The 14,621-nt window shown below is 35.9% G+C and overlaps 1 long non-coding RNA gene across 1 annotated transcript; it reads left to right on the forward strand.

Moving 5' to 3' along the window:
- Positions 1–12,560: 12,560 nt before the first annotated feature.
- On the forward strand, positions 12,561–13,433 carry LOC146798108 (uncharacterized). Its single transcript, XR_014969109.1, has 3 exons — positions 12,561–12,633; positions 12,956–13,053; positions 13,321–13,433. It is a non-coding gene; the product is annotated as an uncharacterized LOC146798108 (long non-coding RNA).
- The last annotated feature ends 1,188 nt before the right edge of the window (positions 13,434–14,621 follow it).

Raw genomic sequence — 14,621 nt, forward strand, 5'->3', positions numbered from 1 at the left:
AAACGGACCATTTTTTTAGTTTCTGAAGCATGTCGTAAGGGGGGGTGGTTATCTCTTTCATCAAAAATCGGGCGTTTTCGCTTGAACAATAAAGGCCTACAAATATTACTTAATTCACTTCCAGTGCAGGAGAAACACTTTTTAAGGCCGCAGAGTGAGTAAATTGGCCATTTTCATTCACTTTTACCCATTTCTCAAATCTTGTGTTTAGGGCCCCTGGAAGCTTGAAAATCACTTTAAACATCTAATTTTATCTCTAAAAGTGATTATCCACGTACAAATGTTAATTGTAGTTCAAAGATGCAACATTTGAAAATGGACCATTTTTTTTGTTTCTGAAGCATGTCGTAAGGGGGGTGGTTATCTCTTTCACCAATAAACAGGCGTTTTTGATTGAACAATAAAGTCTTACAAATGTTATTTAATTCACTTGCTGGGGTGGAGAAAAACTTTTTAAGGCCCCAGAGTGAATAAATTGGCCATTTTCATTCACATTTACCCATTCCTCAAATCTTGTATTTAGGGCCCCTGGAAGCTTTAAAATCACGCTAAACATCTAATTTTATCTCTAAAAGTGTTAATCCACGTACAAATGTGAATTGTAGTTCAAAGACGCACCATTTGAAAATGGACCATTTTTTTCGTTTTTGAAGCATGTCGTAAGGGGGGGTGGTTATCTCTTTCATCAAAAACTCGGGCGTTTTTGATTGAACAATAAAGGCCTACAAATGTTATTTAATTCACTTTCTGGGGTGGAGAAAAACTTTTTAAGGCCTCAGAGTGAATTAATTGGCCATTTTCATTCACATTTACCCATTCCTCAAATCTTGTATTTAGGGCCCCTGGAAGCTTGAAAATCACTTTAAACATCTAATTTTATCTCTAAAAGTGATAATCCATGTACAAATGTGAATTGTAGTTCAAAGACGCAACATTTGAAAATTGACCTTTTTTTTAGTTTCTGAAGCATGTCGTAAGGGGGGGTGGTTATCTCTTTCACCAAAAAACGGGCATTTTTGGTTGAACAATAAAGGCCTCCAAATGTTATTTAATTCACTTCCCGTGGAGGAGAAACACTTTTTAAGGCCTCAGAGTAAGTAAATTGGCCATTTTCATTCACGTTTACCCATTCCTCAAATCTCGTGTTTAAGGCCCCTGGAAGCATGAAAATCACTTTAAACATCTCATTTTATCTCTAAAAGTGATTATCCACGTACAATGTTAATTGTAGTTCAAAGACGCAACATTTGAAAATGAACCATTTTTTTAGTTTCAGAAGCATGTCGTAAGGGGGGGTGGTTATCTCTTTCACCAAAAAACAGGCGTTTTTATTTGAACTATAAATGCCTCCAAATGGTATTTTATTCACTTCCCTTAAAGGAGAAACACTTTTTAAGGCCGCAGAGTGAGTAAATTGGCCATTTTCATTCACGTTTACCCATTCCTCAAATCTCGTGTTTAAGGCCCCTGGAAGCATGAAAATCACTTTAAACATCTCATTTTATCTCTAAAAGTGATTATCCACGTACAATGTTAATTGTAGTTCAAAGACGCAACATTTGAAAATGAACCATTTTTTTAGTTTCAGAAGCATGTCGTAAGGGATGTGGTTATCTCTTTCATCAAAAATCAGGCGTTTTCGCTTGAACAATAAAGGCCTCCAAATGTTACTTAATTCACTTCCCGTGGAGAAGAAACACTTTTTAAGGCCTCAGAGTGCGTAAATTGGCCATTTTAATTCACTTTTACCCATTTCTCAAATCTTGTGTTTAGGGCCCCTGGAAGCTTGAAAATCACTTTAAACATCTAATTTTGTCTCTAAAAGTGATTATCCACGTACAAATGTGAATTGTCGTTCAAAGACGCAACATTTGAAAATGGACCATTTTTTTAGTTTCTGAAGCATGTCGTAAGGGGGGGTGATTATCTCTTTCGTCAAAAATCGGGCGTTTTCGCTTGAACAATAAAGGCCTACAAATATTACTTATTTCACTTCCCGTGGAGGAGAAACACTTTTTAAGGCCTCAGAATGAGTAAATTGGCCATTTTCATTCACTTTTACCCATTCCTCAAATCTTGTGTTTAAGGCCCCTGGAAGCATGAAAATCACTTTAAACATCTCATTTTATCTTTAAAAGTGATTTTCCACGTACAAATGTGAATTGTAATTCAAAGAGGCAACATTTGAAAACGGACCATTTTTTTAGTTTCAGAAGCATGTCGTAAGGGGGGTGGTCATCTCTTGCACCAAAAAACAGGCGTTTTTGATTGAACAATAAAGGCCTCCAAATGTTATTTTATTCACTTCCCGTGGAGGAGAAACACTTTTTAAGGCCGCAGAGTGAGTAAATTGGCCATTTTCATTCACTTTTACCCATTCCTCAAATCTCGTGTTTAACGTTCCTGGAAGCATGAAAATCACTTTAAACATCTCATTTTATCTTTAAAAGTGATTTTCCACGTACAAATGTGAATTGTAGTTCAAAGAGGCAACATTTGAAAACGGACCATTTTTTAGTTTTTCAGTTTCTGAAGCATGTCGTAAGGGGGGGTGGTTATCTCTTTCGTCAAAAATCGGGCGTTTTCGCTTGAACAATAAAGGCCTACAAATATTATTTAATTCACTTCCCGTGGAGGAGAAACACTTTTTAAGGCCTCAGAATGAGTAAATTGGCCATTTTCATTCACTTTTACCCATTCCTCAAATCTTGTGTTTAAGTTCCCTGGAAGCATGAAAATCACTTTAAAAAACATCTCATTTTATCTTTAAAAGTGATTTTCCACGTACAAATGTGAATTGTAGTTCAAAGAGGCAACATTTGAAAACGGACCATTTTTTTAGTTTCTGAAGCATGTCGTAAGGGGGGGTGGTTATCTCTTTCATCAATAATCGGGCGTTTTCGCTTGAACAATAAAGGCCTACAAATATGACTTATTTCACTTCCCGTGGAGGAGAAACACTTTTTAAGGCCTCAGAATGAGTAAATTGGCCATTTTCATTCACTTTTACCCATTTCTCAAATCTTGTGTTTAGGGCCCCTGGAAGCTTGAAAATCACTTTAAACATCTAATTTTATCTCTAAAAGTGATTATCCACGTACAAATGTTAATTGTAGTTCAAAGACGCAACATTTGAAAATGGACCATTTTTTTTGTTTCTGAAGCATGTCGTAAGGGGGGGTGGTTATCTCTTTCACCAATAAACAGGCGTTTTTGATTGAACAATAAAGTCTTACAAATGTTATTTAATTCACTTGCTGGGGTGGAGAAAAACTTTTTAAGGCCCCAGAGTGAATAAATTGGCCATTTTCATTCACATTTACCCATTCCTCAAATCTTGTGTTTAAGGCCCCTGTAAGCTTGAAAATCACTTTAAACATCTAATTTTATCTCTAAAAGTGATTATCCACGTACAAATGTGAATTGTCGTTCAAAGACGCAACATTTGAAAACGGACCATTTTTTTCGTTTCTGAAGCATGTCGTAAGGGGGGGTGGTTATCTCTTTCACCAAAAAAACGGGCATTTTTGGTTGAACAATAAAGGCCTCCAATTGTTATTTAATTCACTTTCTGGGGTGGAGAAAAACTTTTTAAGGCCTCAGAGTGAATAAATTGGCCATTTTCATTCACATTTACCCATTCCTCAAATCTTGTATTTAGGACCCCTGGAAGCTTTAAAATCACGTTAAACATCTAATTTTATCTCTAAAAGTGTTATTCCACTTACAAATGTGAATTGTAGTTCAAAGACGCACCATTTGAAAATGGACCATTTTTTTCGTTTTTGAAGCATGTCGTTAGGGGGGGTGGTTATCTCTTTCATCAAAAACTCGGGCGTTTTTGATTGAACAATAAAGGCCTACAAATGTTATTTAATTCACTTTCTGGGGTGGAGAAAAACTTTTTAAGGCCTCAGAGTGAATAAATTGGCCATTTTCATTCACATTTACCCATTCCTCAAATCTTGTATTTAGGGCCCCTGGAAGCTTGAAAATCACTTTAAACATCTAATTTTATCTCTAAAAGTGATAATCCATGTACAAATGTGAATTGTAGTTCAAAGACGCAACATTTGAAAATGGACCATTTTTTTAGTTTCTGAAGCATGTCGTAAGGGGGGGTGGTTATCTCTTTCACCAAAAAACGGGCATTTTTGGTTGAACAATAAAGGCCTCCAAATGTTATTTAATTCACTTCCCGTGGAGGAGAAACACTTTTTAAGGCCTCAGAGTAAGTAAATTGGCCATTTGCATTCACTTTTACCCATTTCTCAAATCTTGTGTATAAGGCCCCTGAAAGCTTGAAAATCACTTTAAACATCTCATTGTATCTCTAAAAGTGATTATCCACGTACAATGTTAATTGTAGTTCAAAGATGCAACATTTGAAAATGAACCATTTTTTTAGTTTCAGAAGCATGTCGGAAGGGGGGTGGTTATCTCTTTCATCAAAAATCAGGCGTTTTAGCTTGAACAATAAAGGCCTACAAATGTTATTTAATTCACTCCCCGTGGAGGAGAAACACTTTTTAAGGCCGCAGAGTGAGTAAATTGGCCATTTTCATTCACTTTTACACATTCCTCAAATCTCGTGTTTAAGGCCCCTGGAAGCATGAAAATCACTTTAAACATCTCATTTTATCTTTAAAAGTGATTTTCCACGTACAAATGTGAATTGTAGTTCAAAGAGGCAACATTTGAAAACGGACCATTTTTTTAGTTTCTGAAGCATGTCGTAAGGGGGAATGGTTATCTCTTTCATCAAAAATCGGGCGTTTTCGCTTGAACAATAAAGGCCTACAAATGTTATTTAATTCACTTCCCGTGGAGGAGAAACACTTTTTAAGGCCTCAGAATGAGTAAATTGGCCATTTTCATTCACTTTTACCCATTCCTCAAATCTTGTGTTTAAGGCCCCTGGAAGCATGAAAATCACTTTAAACATCTCATTTTATCTTTAAAAGTGATTTTCCACGTACAAATGTGAATTGTAGTTCAAAGAGGCAACATTTGAAAACGGACCATTTTTTTAGTTTCTGAAGCATGTCGTAAGGGGGAATGGTTATCTCTTTCATCAAAAATCGGGCGTTTTCGCTTGAACAATAAAGTCCTACAAATATTACTTAATTCACTTCCTGTGGAGGAGAAACACTTTTTAAGGCCGCAGAGTGAGTAAATTGGCCATTTTCATTCATGTTTACCCATTTCTCAAATCTTGTGTTTAGGGCCCCTGGAAGCTTGAAAATCACTTTAAACATCTCATTTTATCTCTAAAAGTGATAATCCACGTACAATGTTAATTGTAGTTCAAAGACGCAACATTTGAAAATGAACCATTTTTTTAGTTTCAGAAGCATGTCGTAAGGGGGGTGGTTATCTCTTTCATCAAAAATCAGGCGTTTTTGCTTGAACAATAAAGGCCTCCAAATGTTACTTAATTCACTTCCCGTGGAGAAGAAACACTTTTTAAGGCCTCAGAGTGCGTAAATTGGCCATTTTCATTCACTTTTACCCATTCCTCAAATCTCGTGTTTAAGGCTCCTGGAAGCATGAAAATCACTTTAAACATCTCATTTTATCTTTAAACGTGATTTTCCACGTACAAATGTGAATTGTAGTTCAAAGAGGCAACATTTGAAAACGGACCATTTTTTAGTTTTTCAGTTTCTGAAGCATGTCGTAAGGGGGGGTGGTTATCTCTTTCATCAAAAATCAGGCGTTTTCGCTTGAACAATAAAGGCCTACAAATATTACTTAATTCACTTCCCGTGGAGGAGAAACACTTTTTAAGGCCGCAGAGTGAGTAAATTGGCCATTTTCATTCACGTTTACCCATTTCTCAAATCTTGTGTTTAGGGCCCCTGGAAGCTTGAAAATCACTTTAAACATCTCATTTTATCTCTAAAAGTGATTATCCACGTACAATGGTAATTGTAGTTCAAAGACGCAACATTTGAAAATGAACTATTTTTTTAGTTTCAGAAGCATGTCGTAAGGGGGGTGGTTATCTCTTTCATCAAAAATCGGGCGTTTTCGCTTGAACAATAAAGGCCTACAAATATTACTTAATTCACTTCCCGTGGAGGAGAAACACTTTTTAAGGCCTCAGAGTGCGTAAATTGGCCATTTTCATTCACTTTTACCCATTTCTCAAATCTTGTGTTTAGGGCCCCTAGAAGCTTGAAAATCACTTTAAACATCTAATTTTATCTCTAAAAGTGATTATCCACGTACAAATGTGAATTGTCGTTCAAAGACGCAACATTTGAAAATGGACCATTTTTTTCGTTTCTGAAGCATGTCGTAAGGGGGGGTGGTTATCTCTTTCACCAAAAAACAGGCGTTTTTGATTGAACAATAAAGGCCTCCAAATGTTATTTTATTCACTTCCCATGGAGGAGAAACACTTTTTAAGGCCGCAGAGTGAGTAAATTGGCCATTTTCATTCACTTTTACCCATTCCTCAAACCTCGTGTATAAGGCCCCTGGAAGCATGAAAATCACTTTAAACATCTCATTTTATCTTTAAAAGTGATTTTCCACGTACAAATGTGAATTGTAGTTCAAAGAGGCAACATTTGAAAACGGACCATTTTTTTAGTTTCTGAAGCATGTCGTAAGGGGGGGTGATTATCTCTTTCGTCAAAAATCTGGCGTTTTAGCTTGAACAATAAAGGCCTACAAATATTACTTATTTCACTTCCCGTGGAGGAGAAACACTTTTTAAGGCATCAGAATGAGTAAATTGGCCATTTTCATTCACTTTTACCCATTCCTCAAATCTTGTATTAAGGCCCATGGAAGCATGAAAATCACTTTAAACATCTCATTTTATCTTTAAAAGTGATTTTCCACGTACAAATGTGAATTGTAGTTCAAAGAGGCAACATTTGAAAACGGACCATTTTTTTAGTTTCTGAAGCATGTCGTAAGGGGGGGTGGTTATCTCTTTCGTAAAAAATCTGGCGTTTTCGCTTGAACAATAAAGGCCTACAAATATTACTTATTTCACTTCCCGTGGAGGCGAAACACTTTTTAAGGCCTCAGAATGAGTAAATTGGCCATTTTCATTCACTTTTTACCCATTCCTCAAATCTTGTGTTTAAGGCCGCTGGAAGCATGAAAATCACTTTAAACATCTCATTTTATCTTTAAAAGTGATTTTCCACGTACAAATGTGAATTGTAGTTCAAAGAGGCAACATTTGAAAATGGACCATTTTTTTAGTTTCAGAAGCATGTCGTAAGGGGGGGTGGTTATCCCTTGCACCAAAAAACGGGCGTTTTTGGTTGAACAATAAAGGCCTCCAAATGTTATTTTATTCACTTCCCGTGGAGGAGAAACACTTTTTAAGGCCGCAGAGTGAGTAAATTGGCCATTTTCATTCACTTTTACCCATTCCTCAAATCTCGTGTTTAAGGCTCCTGGAAGCATGAAAATCACTTTAAACATCTCATTTTATCTTTAAACGTGATTTTCCACGTACAAATGTGAATTGTAGTTCAAAGAGGCAACATTTGAAAACGGACCATTTTTTAGTTTTTCAGTTTCTGAAGCATGTCGTAAGGGGGGGTGGTTATCTCTTTCATCAAAAATCGGGCGTTTTCGCTTGAACAATAAAGGCCTACAAATATTACTTAATACACTTCCCGTGGAGGAGAAACACTTTTTAAGGCCGCAGAGTGAGTAAATTGGCCATTTTCATTCACGTTTACCCATTTCTCAAATCTTGTGTTTAGGGCCCCTGGAAGCTTGAAAATCACTTTAAACATCTCATTTTATCTCTAAAAGTGATTATCCACGTACAATGGTAATTGTAGTTCAAAGACGCAACATTTGAAAATGAACCATTTTTTTAGTTTCAGAAGCATGTCGTAAGGGGGGTGGTTATCTCTTTCATCAAAAATCAGGCGTTTTCGCTTGAACAATAAAGGCCTCCAAATGTTACTTAATTCACTTCCCGTGGAGAAGAAACACTTTTTAAGGCCTCAGAGTGCGTAAATTGGCCATTTTCATTCACTTTTACCCATTTCTCAAATCTTGTGTTTAGGGCCCCTAGAAGCTTGAAAATCACTTTAAACATCTAATTTTATCTCTAAAAGTGATTATCCACGTACAAATGTGAATTGTCGTTCAAAGACGCAACATTTGAAAATGGACCATTTTTTTTGTTTCTGAAGCATGTCGTAAGGGGGGGTGGTTATCTCTTTCACCAAAAAACAGGCGTTTTTGATTGAACAATAAAGGCCTCCAAATGTTATTTTATTCACTTCCCATGGAGGAGAAACACTTTTTAAGGCCGCAGAGTGAGTAAATTGGCCATTTTCATTCACTTTTACCCATTCCTCAAACCTCGTGTTTAAGGCCCCTGGAAGCATGAAAATCACTTTAAACATCTCATTTTATCTTTAAAAGTGATTTTCCACGTACAAATGTGAATTGTAGTTCAAAGAGGCAACATTTGAAAACGGACCATTTTTTAGTTTTTCAGTTTCTGAAGCATGTCGTAAGGGGGGGTGGTTATCTCTTTCGTCAAAAATCGGGCATTTTCGCTTGAACAATAAAGGCCTACAAATATTATTTAATTCACTTCCCGTGGAGGAGAAACACTTTTTAAGGCCTCAGAATGAGTAAATTGGCCATTTTCATTCACTTTTACCCATTCCTCAAATCTTGTGTTTAAGTTCCCTGGAAGCATGAAAATCACTTTAAAAAACATCTCATTTTATCTTTAAAAGTGATTTTCCACGTACAAATGTGAATTGTAGTTCAAAGAGGCAACATTTGAAAACGGACCATTTTTTTAGTTTCTGAAGCATGTCGTAAGGGGGGGTGGTTATCTCTTTCATCAAAAATCGGGCGTTTTCGCTTGAACAATAAAGGCCTCCAAATGTTATTTTATTCACTTCCCGTGGAGGAGAAACACTTTTTAAGGCCGCAGAGTGAGTAAATTGGCCATTTTCATTCACTTTTACCCATTCCTCAAATCTCGTGTTTAACGTTCCTGGAAGCATGAAAATCACTTTAAACATCTCATTTTATCTTTAAAAGTGATTTTCTACGTACAAATGTGAATTGTAGTTCAAAGAGGCAACATTTGAAAACGGACCATTTTTTTAGTTTCAGAAGCATGTCGTAAGGGGGGTGGTTATCTCTTGCACCAAAAAACAGGCGTTTTTGATTGAACAATAAAGGCCTCCAAATGTTATTTTATTCACTTCCCGTGGAGGAGAAACACTTTTTAAGGCCGCAGAGTGAGTAAATTGGCCATTTTCATTCACTTTTACCCATTCCTCAAATCTCGTGTTTAACGTTCCTGGAAGCATGAAAATCACTTTAAACATCTCATTTTATCTTTAAAAGTGATTTTCCACGTACAAATGTGAATTGTAGTTCAAAGAGGCAACATTTGAAAACGGACCATTTTTTAGTTTTTCAGTTTCTGAAGCATGTCGTAAGGGGGGGTGGTTATCTCTTTCGTCAAAAATCGGGCATTTTCGCTTGAACAATAAAGGCCTACAAATATTATTTAATTCACTTCCCGTGGAGGAGAAACACTTTTTAAGGCCTCAGAATGAGTAAATTGGCCATTTTCATTCACTTTTACCCATTCCTCAAATCTTGTGTTTAAGTTCCCTGGAAGCATGAAAATCACTTTAAAAAACATCTCATTTTATCTTTAAAAGTGATTTTCCACGTACAAATGTGAATTGTAGTTCAAAGAGGCAACATTTGAAAACGGACCATTTTTTTAGTTTCTGAAGCATGTCGTAAGGGGGGGTGGTTATCTCTTTCATCAAAAATCGGGCGTTTTCGCTTGAACAATAAAGGCCTCCAAATGTTATTTTATTCACTTCCCGTGGAGGAGAAACACTTTTTAAGGCCGCAGAGTGAGTAAATTGGCCATTTTCATTCACTTTTACCCATTCCTCAAATCTCGTGTTTAACGTTCCTGGAAGCATGAAAATCACTTTAAACATCTCATTTTATCTTTAAAAGTGATTTTCCACGTACAAATGTGAATTGTAGTTCAAAGAGGCAACATTTGAAAACGGACCATTTTTTTAGTTTCAGAAGCATGTCGTAAGGGGGGTGGTTATCTCTTGCACCAAAAAACAGGCGTTTTTGATTGAACAATAAAGGCCTCCAAATGTTATTTTATTCACTTCCCGTGGAGGAGAAACACTTTTTAAGGCCGCAGAGTGAGTAAATTGGCCATTTTCATTCACTTTTACCCATTCCTCAAATCTCGTGTTTAACGTTCCTGGAAGCATGAAAATCACTTTAAACATCTCATTTTATCTTTAAAAGTGATTTTCCACGTACAAATGTGAATTGTAGTTCAAAGAGGCAACATTTGAAAACGGACCATTTTTTAGTTTTTCAGTTTCTGAAGCATGTCGTAAGGGGGGGTGGTTATCTCTTTCATCAAAAATCGGGCGTTTTCGCTTGAACAATAAAGGCCTACAAATATTACTTAATACACTTCCCGTGGAGGAGAAACACTTTTTAAGGCCACAGAGTGAGTAAATTGGCCATTTTCATTCACGTTTACCCATTTCTCAAATCTTGTGTTTAGGGCCCCTGGAAGCTTGAAAATCACTTTAAACATCTCATTTTATCTCTAAAAGTGATTATCCACGTACAATGGTAATTGTAGTTCAAAGACGCAACATTTGAAAATGAACCATTTTTTTAGTTTCAGAAGCATGTCGTAAGGGGGGTGGTTATCTCTTTCATCAAAAATCAGGCGTTTTCGCTTGAACAATAAAGGCCTCCAAATGTTACTTAATTCACTTCCCGTGGAGAAGAAACACTTTTTAAGGCCTCATAGTGCGTAAATTGGCCATTTTCATTCACTTTTACCCATTTCTCAAATCTTGTGTTTAGGGCCCCTAGAAGCTTGAAAATCACTTTAAACATCTAATTTTATCTCTAAAAGTGATTATCCACGTACAAATGTGAATTGTCGTTCAAAGACGCAACATTTGAAAATGGACCATTTTTTTCGTTTCTGAAGCATGTCGTAAGGGGGGGTGGTTATCTCTTTCACCAAAAAACAGGCGTTTTTGATTGAACAATAAAGGCCTCCAAATGTTATTTTATTCACTTCCCATGGAGGAGAAACACTTTTTAAGGCCGCAGAGTGAGTAAATTGGCCATTTTCATTCACTTTTACCCATTCCTCAAACCTCGTGTTTAAGGCCCCTGGAAGCATGAAAATCACTTTAAACAGGATGTATGACGTTACAACGCATGCTATTACAACGCATACCTTTACATCGCATTTTTTACAACGCTAGTACTATTACAACGCATTACTTTACAACGAATTCTGTTACAACGCCAAACCTATTACAATAATGAAAAGTGCTGTTACAACGAAGTATATTACAACGCATACCATTACAACGCGATTATTTTTTTTTTTTTAAATTAAAAGTACAATAAAATCTGGCACGGGATGCAGGGAAATTAGGGGTTTTAGGGTGGGGAAGTGTATTAAAACGTGGAGAACAACTGAGCGTAAATCGACCGAAATGCAGTAACAAATTAATACTCGGGTATTAAAATTAATACTCGAGTATTAAAATTAATACTCAAAATTCCCCATAAAAATCCGTTTTAAGACATTTGTAAGTTTTAAAATAATAATGAAAAAATAAATTACAGTACATACACATTTTTAACATAAAAAGATCGCAAACTAAGTAAACTAACGAAAACATAACACACATACACACAGGCGCCATTTTAACCATCTCACTTATAAAACTTGTCCTACCACAGTTTCTATGTAAACAATACCAAAAGACATGTTCCAAAATGGATGCCAAAACGGGGCAAATGAATGAAAACAATATTTCTTTAAAAGCATTTTTAAAATAACATTTTCCACAGTAAAACAAAGCATTAAAAAAAACACAACGAACGCAGTTTTTAAAAAAATTAATAGTGACACACAGTAAAACTTATAAATACAAGTGAGACACCATTTTGCACTCAGTTGATTATCAACTAGCAGAGAGAGCAGACGTAATAAGCTGACCCTCTGTCACCTGCACTGCGACCTCCTCAGAGAGAGCACGGAATTCACAACAGAGCAAGTACTAGTAAGTTATTAATATATATGTAAACGATAGTTTTTAGAAAAATATATTTTCTTAAACCACAAAAAATATTTTTTCACTTAATAATAAAAACTTAAGAAATGAACTGTTTCCAATATATTATCAATAAAATAAAACTCAAAATTAAAACAAGTAATTTATTTTCCTCAACCAGAAAATCGGAAGATTTTTACATTGCACAGCAGCTGAACCTATTTGGACATCCCCACCACGTAAACGACTGACAAACTCAATTGTTTAGGTAAATGTTATTTTTGTGGCATGGTTTTACTTGTAAAATTTATTTATTAAAATTTCATAAAGTCATGTATGCCAATGGTGTTTTTTTTTAATACTCAATCACACCGCATAAAAATCAAAATTGTCTTTTTATAACCAACGTTGACAAAGGAACAATTTTTTTTTTTTTTTTCTCCAACAGTGAACATCTTTTCACAAAAACCTTTTAACCTCCAGCAAACATCAGTATAAAGGCACGATAACAAAATACCTACTAGAAAAGGTATGTTTTCTTTCCCATTTTATTATAACGATACATTAGAAATCCTTTCTTTTGCAATTATTCCTCCTGTATCGTACCTAATTTGAAAACTAATGGATAGTTTTGAGAAACAATATTCAATTTCTTCTGTAGGAAAGAGCACCATCAGTGATATTTTTGTGTAGGGTAGGGGTACATATCTATATTTCTACTACAGTAATGTGTTTTAATTAGGACATTATCATGTAGTACTAGTTATATTGTATGTCTTTTTAATTTTAAAAAAACTCAAGTTCTACATTTCTACCCACCGTTAATTATCTTTTTTTCGCCTTTTTTCCAGAACAGAAAAGATTTTTTTTCTCACAACTAAAAATTTGAGCCAACAAAGAAAAACATCCTCTACCACCTCATCCACAAAAGCAAATTCTCAAAAACAAGGTATTTTTTTACAGCACGGATTCTTTACCTTCAAAATATTTGACTAACTATCACATAGCTAAATTTCAAAGAAATAATCAATGTAATTATGATTACATTTTCAAATTTTAGATTTATATTTCATGTCTAAAGAATGTATTTTTCATTACGGAAATAGTTATGTGCTGCAACTTATATCACATGTGCAATTTTTGTGGAATAATTTTACTAAACACATTTCTCAACATCGTTCTGTTTTCAAAGTTTATTCATTTTTCACTTTTCCAGACATTTATTTATCCATTCCCCAACAAATCACCTCAAAAGTGTCTACACAAACCGACTCAGCAATACCACTGAACAGGAGTCTGCCAGAAAACCAATTCGGAAAAAAAGGTAATTTAGACAAACATTGTAAGTTGCAACAACTTTTAAAATGTACCATGCTGTAGAGGTAACAATTTACTTTTCCAAAATCTGGAAGGTGCAGCAGTTGGGTAAGTGTTGGATAGTGTAGGGGTATTAATTTACTATTCTAACTCCATGTAGGTGCTGCAGTAGGGAAAGTGTGGGATAGTGTAGGGGTATTAATTTAATATTCTAACTCCATGAAGGAGCTGCAGTGGTGAAAGTGTTGGATAGTGTAGGGGTATTAATTTACTATTCTAACTCCAGGAAGGTGCATCAGTAGGGAAAGTGTTGGATAGTGTAGGGGTAACAATTTACTATTCTAACTCCAGGAAGGTGCTGCAGTAGGGAAAGTTTTGGATAGTGTAGGGGTAACAATTTACTATTCTAACTTCAGGAAGGTGCATCAGTAGGGAAAGTGTGGGATAGTGTAGGGGTATCAATGTACTATTCTAACTCCAGGAAGGTGCTGCAGTAGGGAAAGTGTTGGATAGTGTAGGGGTATCAATTTACTATTCTAACTTCAGGAAGGTGCATCAGTAGGGAATGTGTTGGATAGTGTAGGGGTAACAATTTACTATTCTATCTCCAGGAAGGTGCTGCAGTAGGGAATGTGTTGGATAGTGTAGGGGTAAAAATTTACTATTCTAACTCCAGTAAGGTGCATCAGTAGGGAAAGTGTTGGATAGTGTAGGGGTATCAATTTACTATTCTAACTTCAGGAAGGTGCATCAGTAGGGAATGTGTTGGATAGTGTAGGGGTAACAATTTACTATTCTAACTCCAGGAAGGTGCATCAGTAGGGAAAGTGTTGGATAGTGTAGGGGTAACAATTTACTATTCTAACTCCAGGAAGGTGCATCAGTAGGGAAAGTGTTGGATAGTGTAGGGGTAACAATTTACTATTCTAACTCCAGGAAGGTGCATCAGTAGGGAAAGTGTTGGATAGTGTAGGGGTATTAATTTACTATTCTAACTCCAGGAAGGTGCTGCAGTAGGGAAAGTGTTGGATAGTGTAGGGGTATCAATTTACTATTCTAACTCCAGGAAGGTGCATCAGTAGGGTAAGTGTTGGATAGTGTAGGAGTAACAACTTACTATTCTAAATCCAGGAAGGTGCATCAGTAGGGAAAGTGTGGGATAGTGTAGGAGTAACAATTTACTATTCTAACTCCAGGAAG

The sequence above is a fragment of the Triturus cristatus genome, chromosome 9, assembly GCF_964204655.1.
Source record: "Triturus cristatus chromosome 9, aTriCri1.1, whole genome shotgun sequence".
NCBI lineage: Eukaryota > Metazoa > Chordata > Amphibia > Caudata > Salamandridae > Triturus > Triturus cristatus.